Source organism: Mus caroli, chromosome 1 (assembly GCF_900094665.2).
Source record: "Mus caroli chromosome 1, CAROLI_EIJ_v1.1, whole genome shotgun sequence".
Taxonomy (NCBI): domain Eukaryota; kingdom Metazoa; phylum Chordata; class Mammalia; order Rodentia; family Muridae; genus Mus; species Mus caroli.
In genome coordinates this window covers 3,676,915-3,688,956 of record NC_034570.1, presented here as the reverse complement: position 1 = coordinate 3,688,956, position 12,042 = coordinate 3,676,915, and the positions used below count along the sequence as shown (strand labels likewise).

Here is a 12,042-nt window from a genome sequence, read left to right as displayed (position 1 = left end):
ACTATGTATGACTGTTCCTTTAACATTATGCTTTTGAGGCAGGAAAGAGATGTGCTCCTGAGGCCCTAACCCTCCCTGATGAGCTATTAGCAGGGGAGGGGTATTGATTTGTTCAGGAGTATAGATACTGGTAAGGTGCCCATGCACCAGTAAGGAATCCCTACTGTGTTCACATAACTTTGTCTGAAACAAAGATAGAGAGGGGAAGAGTCATGAAAAGAAGGCTCAGCAAGAGCAGAAGAGAGGGTAGTGAGGGGTGAATATGATCAATAAGACTGCATTAGACCGCATGAAATACTCTTATGCTCACACGCACACGCACCTCCCTCTCTTCCTAGACTGGAATGGGCTGACTCTGTCAGAAGGCAGACTCAAAACAGAATGTGAGCACCAGTTCCAGAAAAAACAAAACCATCCCCGCAAACCAAGCATGGCTGTGAATTACAATTAACTCCTGCCACTACTCGATGCATTCAGCTCAACAGTCAACACAACCTAAATGTGATTGTACCACAAAGAAAGGAACAGTTGTACAACTGTGAGCTTTATATTACAAGAGCTGTCCATGAATTCTCTCACATGAACAGGGGAACAGATGCAAAACACCAGTGATTTTCTGAAAATAACCTATTTTTCTAGTAATGATGTTCTGCACATTCTCTGTGTGTGTGTACACGCATGAAAGACAGAAACAAAGATACAAAGAGATAGAGGGAGAGGGAGAGGATCTAATCTTACAAACTAAAATCTCATCCTGGTAGAACCTACTTAACTTTACAAGCTAAAATGAGCTCAGAATAGGACTTGGCTATGATAGCACCAAGGACTGTTGTCATATTTATGATTCAAGCTCCACTCACAGGCCTCCGTGCAATGCAGTTTCTTGCTCAGCACAAGCAAGAGGAGAGAGTTCTTACACTTCTGCTAGGAACACACACAAGTGACTCAACATCTCTGCTCCTCTGCACCAGATCTGCAAATGACACCAAAAGCACTGTTCAAATGGGGTCACAAAAGCACCGCACTCATGGAGAAGTCACTAAAGTGCTGCACTCATAGGGACTACAAAAGCTCTACACTCATGGGATATCATCATAGCACTGCACTCACAGTAGGTAACAAAAACAGTACACTCATGGGGCTACAAAGTCACTACTACACTCACAGAGTGTCACCAAAGGCCCGTACTCATGCGGGGCGGGGGCGGGTCATAAAAGCACTGCTCTCATGAGCCTTACAACTAAATTTGACAAAAAGCAAAGAGGACCATTTGCTCTACAGATGATCCAGGTTGGAAAGATACTAATACCAAAAACAGCTAGGTAGTTCAGGATCAGAAAGAAACACCGTGCTTTCTCACATAGGTAGCTCTTAGATTCTAATCACTACACTCTGCGCAAAATGGGAGAATAAAAGCTACAAAAGCAGGAAAGCAGTCCATGGCACAGGGAAAAGAATTTTAAGAAGGGAGCCAAGAAGAAAAGGGAACATGAGACATTAAAGGGCACATTGGGGAAAAGAAAAGGCAGGAGGAGCTTGGGCAAAAATCAATCAGGAGGAAGAAAGTAGGTAGGAAGACGTCACAAAGGAGCCTGCTATTTTGTAAACTGAATTTTAAAATAAATTTAAAAAAACATGCTAATAATGCAGTACAGGCCATTAGGATAGAAAAAAAGACACACAGATGACTATACAGGACTAAGCAGCACAGTGTACACAACATGGCGCTTTGACAGCTTAACTGTGGTAATAAGAGAAAACATTCTCAAGAGAGATTTGCGCACAACCGTAACCAAGTTACTTTTCAAGAACACTCTCCATAGTTACTAAAAAGACAGAAGTCTTTCTTTAAAACACAGGGTAGAGGATCAAGACTAGAACCAATGCTTAATGTAAAAAACCAGAATTTCCCCTTAGCATGAACCATGCCATCTGCAGAATGTTTGATCTCACCAAGAACAAAGAGCTGGGGCAAGACCATTCTAAAGAAGTCCTTACAGAGCCTGAAGAAACATAACATTCTATGCTAATAAATGCTTACAAAACCATAAATAAACAAAAACAATAACAACAACATACAACTACTGAATACCGCCTAATAGAGGTTTTTAAAGACTAGACTGTGGCAGTTTACACCATGTTACCATTAAAAAACTCACTGAGTTGAAGACTTAAAAATGGGTAAACTTGAGGCTGGAGAGACAGCTTCTATAAGAGTACTTACTGGCTGTTCTTCAAACTCAATTCCCAGTACCCACATGGCTACTCACAACCCTTTGTAATTCCAGTTTGAGAGGATCCTTCTGGCCTCAAAAGGACCTGGCACACACAAGTTTCACTGACATTCATACAAGCAAAATACTCATACATACAGAATAAAAATAAAGAGGAAAATAGTAAGATTTCCAGTACATAAACCATACCTGATTAAAACAAGAGGAAATGAGAGAAAGCATGCACACATATAAATGCAGAAGGGGGAAATACGTGAACATTTTCTGAGGGCAAAGGAAATGTAAGCATTCTAAATAAGGATCATTTACCATCCTGCAATAAGAGGCATGCAGACCAAACAGGATGGTAGCACACACTATAACTAACCAGCAGCCCCTCAGAACAAGCTGCCAATGAGTTCCCTGCTTGTGGCCTGCTTCACCTTTAAGAGTGCACGCTGTAGAAAACACCACAGTGGCAGTATTCTCAGCACTGGAATGATTATGGGACTCTCCTTAGTCAATTCTGATAATGAAAGAATTACTCAAGAGCCTAGGAAAATTATTTAAGTTGGATAACTATATGTATGTATTACTGCTCTTACTAGAACTATAGTTTCTATATTACAGTTTCTATTTGGAAAATAGGAATAAATCCCCAAGCCAAAAAAAAAAAAAAAGTATTAATGAGGAGCCACCTTCACCTGAATCAGCAGCTGTAAGAATGAAGTAACGGTAATGGTTTGGTATTTAGTTCATTATTAAAAGGTAAAAGATTTGGGCCCCATAATTCCATGCGTTTGCCCAGCTCACTCTTTCTGGCATCTTCCCTTGCCGCCACCATGGTGCAAATGAATGTTCTGGCAGATGCTCTCAAGAGCATCAACAATGCTGAGAAGAGAGGCAAACGCCAGGTCCTCATCAGGCCGTGTTCTAAAGTCATCGTTCGGTTCTTAACTGTGATGATGAAGCAAGGGGACATTGGTGAATTCTAGATCATTGATGATCACAGAGCTGGGAAGATTGTTGTGAACCTCACAGGAAGGTTGCACAAGTGTGGAGTTATAAGCCCTAGATTTGATGTTCAACTCAAAGACCTAGAGAAATGGCAGAACAACCTGCTCCCATCACGGCAGTTTGGCTTCATTGTGCTGACAACCCTGGCTGGCATCATGGACCATGAAGAGGCAAGATGAAAACATACAGGAGGGGAAATCCTGGGATTCTTTTTTTAAATGTAAAGCATAAATAAAAAGCCTTCGTGGACTGTGGGAAAAAAAAAAAAGATTTGGGAAGCTTATTTTTTCTTCTTTTCAACTTCTCTCGACACAGGAACAAAGACAGTGCTGAGTCCTTTGTAAATATCCTGAGCTCTGGGAAGACAGTTAAGTGAGCAGAACATAATTTATTTTGACTTTAAAACCAAAGGTGATGTTCTAATGCAACATATGAGGATTTGAAGGAACCTAACTCTTCAAGTGTGGAGCAAAATTACATTTATGGGTAACTGCTTCAAGTATGCCTTAACTTTCCGAAGAAAACTCTAACTGCCCCTCTCTGAACAAGAATGTTCTAATTCTCGCCTATCCTCTATCCTCATTTCTGAGTGAGACAAGAACTCCCATTCCTTCATTAGGGACCTTGTGCTCCGTCCAGTGGATGATTGTGAGCATCCACTTCTGTATTAGTCAGGCACTGGCAGAGCCCCTCAGGAGACAGCTATCAGACTCCTGTCAGCAAGCTCTTGTTGGCATCTACCATAGTGTCTGGGTTTGGTGGTTGTTTATAGGATGGGTCCCCAAGTGGGGCAGTCTTTAGATGGTCATTCCTTCAGCTTCTGCTCTGAACTTTGTCTCTGTAACTCCTTCCATGGGTCCACAGTGTAGGGGCTAGAGAAAGTAAGTACCCAAGGAGATGAAGGGGTTTGAAGATCCATAGGAGGAACATCAACATGAACTAACCAGTATCCCACTCCCCCCAAGAGCTCCTTGGAACTAAACCACCAATCAAAGAAAACACATGGTGGAACCTGTGTCTCTAGTTGCATATGTAGCAGAGAATGGCCTAGTAGGTCATCAATGGGAGGAAAGGCCCTAGGTCCTGTAAAGATTCTATGCCCCAGTATAGGGGAATGACAGGACCAGGAATGGGAGTGGGTGGTTGGGGAGCAGGATTGGGGGAGGGAATAGGGGATTTTCAGACGGGAAGCTAGGAAAGAGGATAACATTAGAAATGTAAATTTAAAAAAAAATCTAATAAAAAATGAAAAAAAATGGGGAACAGATCTAAACAGGAAAGAAAGAAAGAAAGAAAGAAAGAAAGAAAGAAAGAAAGAAAGAAAGAAAGAAAGAAAGAAAGAAAGAAAGGGAAAGGGAAAGGGAAAGGGAAAGGGAAAGGGAAAGGGAAAGGAAAGGAAAGGAAAGGAAAGGAAAGGAAAGAAACAAAACCCCCAAGTGGCATCTTATTCCTTAACTGCATATTACCAAGCCAGAGATGCCCTACTCTCCCAGCTTCTGCCTGAATCCCTGTAACAAGACTGTAGCAAGCACATGCTGAGGAAAAGGCTTCTGTAAATGTGGTCACTGCATAGGTAAGAACCACACCTGATCACAAACTCAGAGAATTACAAGCTTTGTGTAGGCAGTCCTTCAGGTCCCAGGGACTGGTTCACTTGCACTCCCTCTGATTTAACACATGGGATACAAATCAATATAAGGTGGTATAGTGTGAGAATAAGGCTTCTAGAGCAGCTTAATAGACTAAAACTGGGTTGGAAAGATGGCTCAGCAGTTAAGAACACTGACTGCTCTTCCAGATGTTCTGAGTTCAATTCCCAGCAACCACATGGTGGCTCACAACCATGTGTCTGAAGACAGCGACATACACTTATATAAAATAAGTAAATCTTTAAACAAAATAGATTAAAACTTAGTTTTGACCACTGCTTCACAGATGTTCTTTCTGTCTTCTTACATTTAAAAATAACTGTAGAGTTCTAATAAAAAGTAACAACTGTAGTGGTTTGAATAGGTATGGCCCCCATGTGTTTGAATGTTTGGCACAAAGGAAGTGCCCCTTATTAGGAGGTATGGCTTTGGAGTAGGGGTGGCTGTGTTGGAGGAAGTGTGTCACAGCCCCAATTAAATGTTTGCCTTTATAAAAGTTGCTTTTGTCAGGGTGTCTTTTTATAGAAATGGAAACCCTAAGGCAGAGTTGGTACCAGGTACTTCAGTATTGCTGTGATAAACCTGATCATGTTTTTGTTTGGAGGAGTGTGGATTTGGGATATTGGATAAAGAAAGCAATGGACTGCTGCAAGTGGGGCTTAATGGCCATCCTAGTAAAAATATGGATGACAGTGGTGCTGAGGATAATTTGAACTATGGGTGCCTGGTATAAGAGGGTTCACAGAATAATAGTTTTAGTATGTTGCCTAAAGATAATTCTTATGATATTGACGTGAAGAATATGGCTACTTTTTTGCCCTTGTCCAAGGAGTCTGCCTGAAGCCAAGGTAAAAAGATTTATATTAAATGCATTGACAAAGGAAATCTCAAAACAGCCTAGCATAGAATATCCTGCAGTTCACTCTTAAAGAGGTTTTTTGATCAAATGTAGAAAGCTGACAAAGGAAAAATTCAAAATGTATGGTTCAAGAATTAAAGGGGCACCAGGAAGTAAAATAGAACTAAATCCTGTGTTCAAAGAGATAACCAAATTGAAGATATAAAATGGAATTAAAGGACTGGTAACCTCAAGGCAAGAGCCCACAAAGCTAAGCTGCCATCTTGTAAAGAGGATATTCCCCTGCAGCTGTATGAGCAATAGTAATATCATGTTAGATGTTATTACAACCTGGTTACTGTTTATGATGTGTGGTCACACCAGATATAATTATATCATAAGGTGTTGTGACCTTCCCCCCAGCCTTGAGTGGGCTGATTCAGACCTTGTGTTTGCCATAGCCGGCTAGCCCACCTAGGATGGAGTCTTCCAACTTAGGTAAGGTCTACTGTCCTGCTACATCTGCTGCTTCCTCCAAGATGCCACTACTCGTTGAGAGGCTGAACCTGTCTTCCTGATGAGATCCTGACAAAGGAACAAGATCCTGGCACAGTGGGGGATGAATTCCCCCCCATCCCTTTATAAGTTCAGACTCATAAGTAAATATTGGGCCTTGATCAGAGAACTTTGTCTTAGCTCTTTATTTCTCTCGCCGTCCATTCCATATAGCCCCAGCTTTCCCTTCAGGAACCCAGTAACCCGTGGCCACTGGCAGCAACAGGTGACAGCCGCAGGAGGGGCCTCAAAAAACGGAAAGAATGACTGTCTTGGTGGGGCACCACAAAAAAGGAAAATGGTATACTGAACGGTAAGCAACATACAGCATTAATGTTAGTGCTACAAATTTCATCTTTTGAAGGCTGTTGATTGAGAAGGTGCAAAAAGGATATAGACTAGACTGATTCAGCATTGGCCCAACACTGATATCAGCTAGGGGTTGACATTGGAAAATGGGACTGGAAAATTCTAAACAGGCATTTGTCCTCAGTAAAGAACTGCATCAGGTGAGAGGAGTAGGGCATAAAATAAAAGGAGTAAAAAACTGAAAAGGGGGGGAATGCTAGATATACAAATGACATGGGGGGGGGGAAGGGACGGGATGGGGAGGGAAAATAAATTTCAGAGCTCTCCAGGGACAGAAGGAAATCAGGAGACATCCTTAGTTCTGGTTACATCAAGTTCTCTACCCTCTCTACATTGTCTGTGTTTGGTGTAATCTATCCTTGTGTCAATTTATGTCTCTTTTTGTTTCGTTGTCTGAATGACTATTCTATGTTTTATGTTGAAAAGAAAAAATGGTTAAAACTTCCCTGGATATCTATCTCTTGACTCAGTCTCAGTTGCAACAACAGAGGCTGATTTAAGTTGCCCTGCACCCTTAGCCAGGAGTCAAGCACAGCAGGAGAGGCCCTGCTGAAAAGCTGCTTTTAAGAGGGGTCAACAGCTTCTCAAGTTCTAAGGCAAATAAGCTGATAATTGTTTTTTCCTAGAAAAATCTGCAATTATGATTAGTGGGTTCAGCAAGTAACAAAGTGCTTTTTCTCTTGAAATTGTAGCTAGAAAAAAGTAAAAATTCTTTGGTCCAAATTTATAAGATCCGTGTAGCTGCTTCATTTGGTTTCTAAATAATCTTAAAGGTATAAATATGCGCTGCATGTCTTGGTCATAGAGCAAGCATTTTATACTTGGCTGATAAGTTATTGGGAATGATTAAAAGGGTATAACATTGGTAATAAGAATGTTAGCTTAAAACTGATAACTCAGGGTTGGAGTCATTTTAAACAACACATAGCATGAACCAGCCCAGGAAACCAGGCCTCAAGAGATACTTCTAAATTGGGATAATATTTTATGTAATTATAAGGGATAAGATTTAAAACAATGCCTCTTTTATGAAGCATTAAAAGTTGCATTGTCATGCATTCACATATAAGAATTGGTAGTCAAACATCGTAATGTCATAACGTGAAAGTGAAGCTTCTAGTATTGATTTTAAAGAGAATGGATTGTTTAAAATTGGGTTGTGCTTTCTAAACGTTATGGTTATGCCTTAATATTGCAAAAGAAACTTAAAGATTATGGTTAAAATTGCCAGTGTTCCATTGGCTGCATTTGCAGTTTGATCGAAAGCTTAGGATTTTTGACTCACCCATATTTTGTAATTAGGATGATGGCTAGAATAAATAAAAGTTAAAAACAGATGTGGCCAGTATGGGCCTGCTGCCCCTTTTACACAAGCTTAATTGGATACTGTGGTAGAAGCAAAATGTAAACCCCCAAGATTGGAAAGGAAATTTCAGTGAGAATGTATTTGTTAACAAACCAGCCCCTGATGAACTTTTTCAGGATTTTGTGGATACACTACTAAAAACGGGTAGTAGAATTTTTGGAGGTTCTCGAGCAGGGGTTCTTTTTTTCTTTTTACACAATTGTCTTATGAGAATGCTAATGCAGCTCTCTGCTGCCATCCAGCCTATACAAAGCAAAGACAGACTAAACTGGATACATTCATTCGTCTTTGTGCAGAAATTGGCTATGGTTGCTGACTTGCAGGGGACTACAGTACAAACAATGCTTTCACAGCACCAAGGTTATAAGGAATGTTTAAGTATAAATCATTTTACGAAAGTGTCCAAAGATAAGAGGCAAAGACAGAGAGTAGAATTGCTCTTCTGCAATCTGTCCTCACTGCAGGAGGGATAATCTTTGAGCCAGGACTCAGGCAGTATGTATGATCATATTAAGAAATATTTACATTTGAGTTAATGCAAAGCTCAGAGCAGCCTCAGCAAGGCTTGTGTGGCATTTCTTTTGTTTTGCAAACCCTGCCTAGGGAAGTTTTGGGGGCCTCAGTCTCTCCTTGCCCCCAGGGAATTATTTTTAAGCCAAAACATCATTATTACAGACCTATCCAGGTTCAAAGTTAACATTTATGAAAGGTCAATGCAGCCGCGGTACTTCTAGAGGCATTACAATCTGACCTGCCTACTCCATATAGAATTATTATGAATTTGGAAAGATGTTTGTCCTTTTGCATCCTGGTAATTGTAAAGGGTTTGCTTCTAGTGAGTTTATAATCATTGGAAGGTTTTGCCTCTAGAAATGACTAATAATAGCCTTACATTATGTTAAAAAAAAATGGTCTCTGCTTCAATACATGACTTTGAATCTTCCAGGGTGCATTGTTTATTATATGGGGAGTAGCTGTTGCTCCAGAAAAGATTCAGATGCAGTATCTTTTTCATTACTTAGGCCCTCAGTTATATCCTAGAAAACTTGTGGTACAGAAAATTCAAGAAAGGAAAGATGATTTGCTTATTTCAAATTATTTTCAAATGCTTCTAAAAGATCTTTATTGGCTAAGACCTCACCTTAAGCTCAGCACAGGAGGACTTAGGCCTTTGTTGGATGTTATCAAGGGAGATACAAATTAATTGGTGAGAGACAAAGAACTTTGCAAAACGTAGAGTATACTGGCTAGTTTTGTGTCAACTTGACACAGGCTGGAGTTATCACAGAGAAAGGAGCTTCAGTTGGGGAAATGCCTCTACCTGATCAAGGTGGGAAGGGCCCCTTGTGGGTGGGACCATCTCTGGGCTGGTAGTTTTGAGTTCTATAAGAAAGCAAGCTGAGCAAGCCAGGGGAAGCAAGTCAGTAAAGAACATCCCTCCATGGCCTCTGTATCAGCTCTTGCTTTCTGACCTGCTTGAGTTCCTGTCCTGACTTCCCTTGGTGATGAACAGCAGTATGGAAGTGTAAGCCAAATAAACCCTTTCCTCCCCAACTTGCTTCTTGGTCATGATATTTGTGCAGGAATAGTGTAGCCTCCCACAAGCCTGAAGCAGGCTGAGCAAGACCTTGACTTTGCTTACCACTAAGGAGATCACCTAGGGTAGAGCCTGACTCCCTGGATCACTCTATTGTTCAGCCACTGCTGCTGCTGCTACCTGCTGGGAGTCGGCCTAGCTGTTCCGGAGTCTACATCTGATCCTACACATGGTCACCTGCAGCTGGGCTCCAAGGATGATTTGGCGGGAATGGGCTTTCCCCTCTCCTTTATAAAGCGTGTCCACCATTAAAAATTTGAACCTTGAGCAGACTAGTTTGTCTTGGTTCCATTATTTCTCTACCCGCTTAGATTACCTATTCTCTTCCAGTCCCAAAATGTCTTCCAGGTTTGAACATGGACATTAGAGCCGCAAGCGGGCCCCAACAATTTGGTGAACCAACACGGGACCTGGAAAAGGCTGAGGACATTTGGAAGAAGCACTGCTGGTTTGGAGCTCCATGGAAGAAGAAAAGAGTTAAAGAAAATCCGTATTGGAGAAGCAACAGGCAAAAGGTGTGGTATGGGCTAAGCTGGAACAGAGCTAAACCTATGCGCTGGATTCACTTAAGTTCAGCAGTGAGTTATCGGGAACTAGGAACTCAACAGGCAGGCAGTTGGCCACAGCTTCCAGAAGCTGCTTTTTTAGGTGAGAGAAATTAGGGTTTAATAAAAGGGATTTAATAATTAGGCAGATTGGCCCCAGTCGGAAACTGCATCAGGTGGGAGGAAAATGTCCCAGAAGCAGAGAGAAATTTTAGAAGATGCCCTGCCTTTTTTTCTCTGGCCCTTATAGCAGTAGTTCTCTGCCCTCTTTCTGTTTTTGTCTAAGGTCTTGTCTAATGTCTGGTGCACCGGTCTGTCCATGTGTTCAATTCATATATGTTCGTGTCTAGCCATCTGAATGATTAAATGTTCTGTGTTTTCATGTTAGAAAATAAAGGCACCTAAAACTTTATCTGCTGGTTTAACAAGAGAGTGGCCACATGAGGATCAGGCACAGCAGGAGGGCCCCTGCTGGAAAAAATGTTTTTTAAAAAAAGGATACAGCCTCATGGTTTGGGGGCGAAATAGCTGATAGATGGTTTTGTCCTAAGAAAATTCACTGCATTCGTGATTATTGCGTTTAGCTAATGACAAAGTGCTTTTTATTTTATAATTATAGCTAGAAAAAAATTAATATTCTCGGATTGGTCTAGTGTAGCTGCTTCATTTGGTTTTTTTACTGATAATGTGCTCTGCGTGTCTTCACAATCAGCTCATAAGTTATTGGCTAAGATTAAATAATTGTTACATTGGTAACAGAAGGTTAGCCTTAAATTGGTAACTTAGGAGTCTTCAAACACGTGGCATAAGCGGGCCAAAAAACTGGGCGTCCTAAGACACTTCTAGCTGAGATAATATTTAATGTGATTCTTATCCTAGAAATTAGGATTAAGATAAGATTTAAAGCAAGGTCTCTTTAATGAAGCATTAAAGCTTGCACTGTCATGCATTCATAGATATAAGTTGGCAGCCATATCTCGCAATGTAGTAGTGAAGTTTTAATGTTGATACTTAAGGTGGTAAATTGTTTTGAAATTGGGTTTTGATTTCCCAAGGTTATAGTTATAGTCTATATTGCAAAGAAACTTAAAAGTTCTAAAATCTGTCATCATTACAAGAGGGCCAAAATGCTTGAGTTAGGAAAATGTTTCTTATGTTTGCTTTAATGCAAGTTCAGAGCAGCCTCGGGGAAGTTGGCATGAAATCTCCTTTGTTTCACAAACTGTGACTCAGGAAGTTCTAAGACACCCCTCCCCCACCACCACCCCGTTTCACCCCCCGCCCCCAACTTTCAGGAGAGAATTCCTTTTAGCTGTAAGAGCATCTTTGCAGATGTTGTTCTAAATAAAGTTTAAATTCTAAGTTTATATAAAAAAAAACGGTCAATCGGGCTGTAGAATTTATAAAGGCATTACAACCTGGCTTGCCTACTTCATATAAAGTTATAGATTTAATAGTTTGTTTTTTCCTTTACATTCTGATATTTGTAAAGAGTTTTGCTTCTAGTGAGCTGTAATCAGGAAGCTAAGAGTTTGAATCTTTCAGTGTATATTGTTTCCTAAGTGGAAAGTATTTTATTAGTAATGCCTCTCAAGGGCGAGGCCGAGGTGGCATTCACCTTATAGCACAGTTTCAGCATCCTATTAAGCCACTGTGGTGCTAACAAAGAATTATAAGATAAATTCATATACTTTGGGATAACTATAACAAAAATTGTTTCTTAAAAACCTAAGTGTCCTATTGGATGGATCACAGGGCCCCCAGTGGAGGAGCTAGAGAAAGTACCCAAGGAGCTAAAGGGATCTGCAACCCTATAGGTAGAACAACATTATGAACTAACCAGTACTCCGGAGCTCTTTGACTCTAGCTGCATATGTATCAAAAGATGGCCTA

At 40.7% G+C, this 12,042-nt stretch overlaps 1 protein-coding gene and 1 pseudogene across 2 annotated transcripts in view; one reads left to right on the top strand and one right to left on the bottom strand.

Annotated features, from left to right (window-relative positions):
- The window catches only part of LOC110310769 (protein-L-isoaspartate O-methyltransferase domain-containing protein 1), a 78,900-nt gene that overhangs the window by 29,689 nt on the left and 37,169 nt on the right, over nucleotides 1-12,042 (bottom strand). The gene's annotated exons all lie outside the window — the stretch shown is intronic.
- LOC110293258 lies at nucleotides 3,013-3,448 on the top strand (annotated as a pseudogene).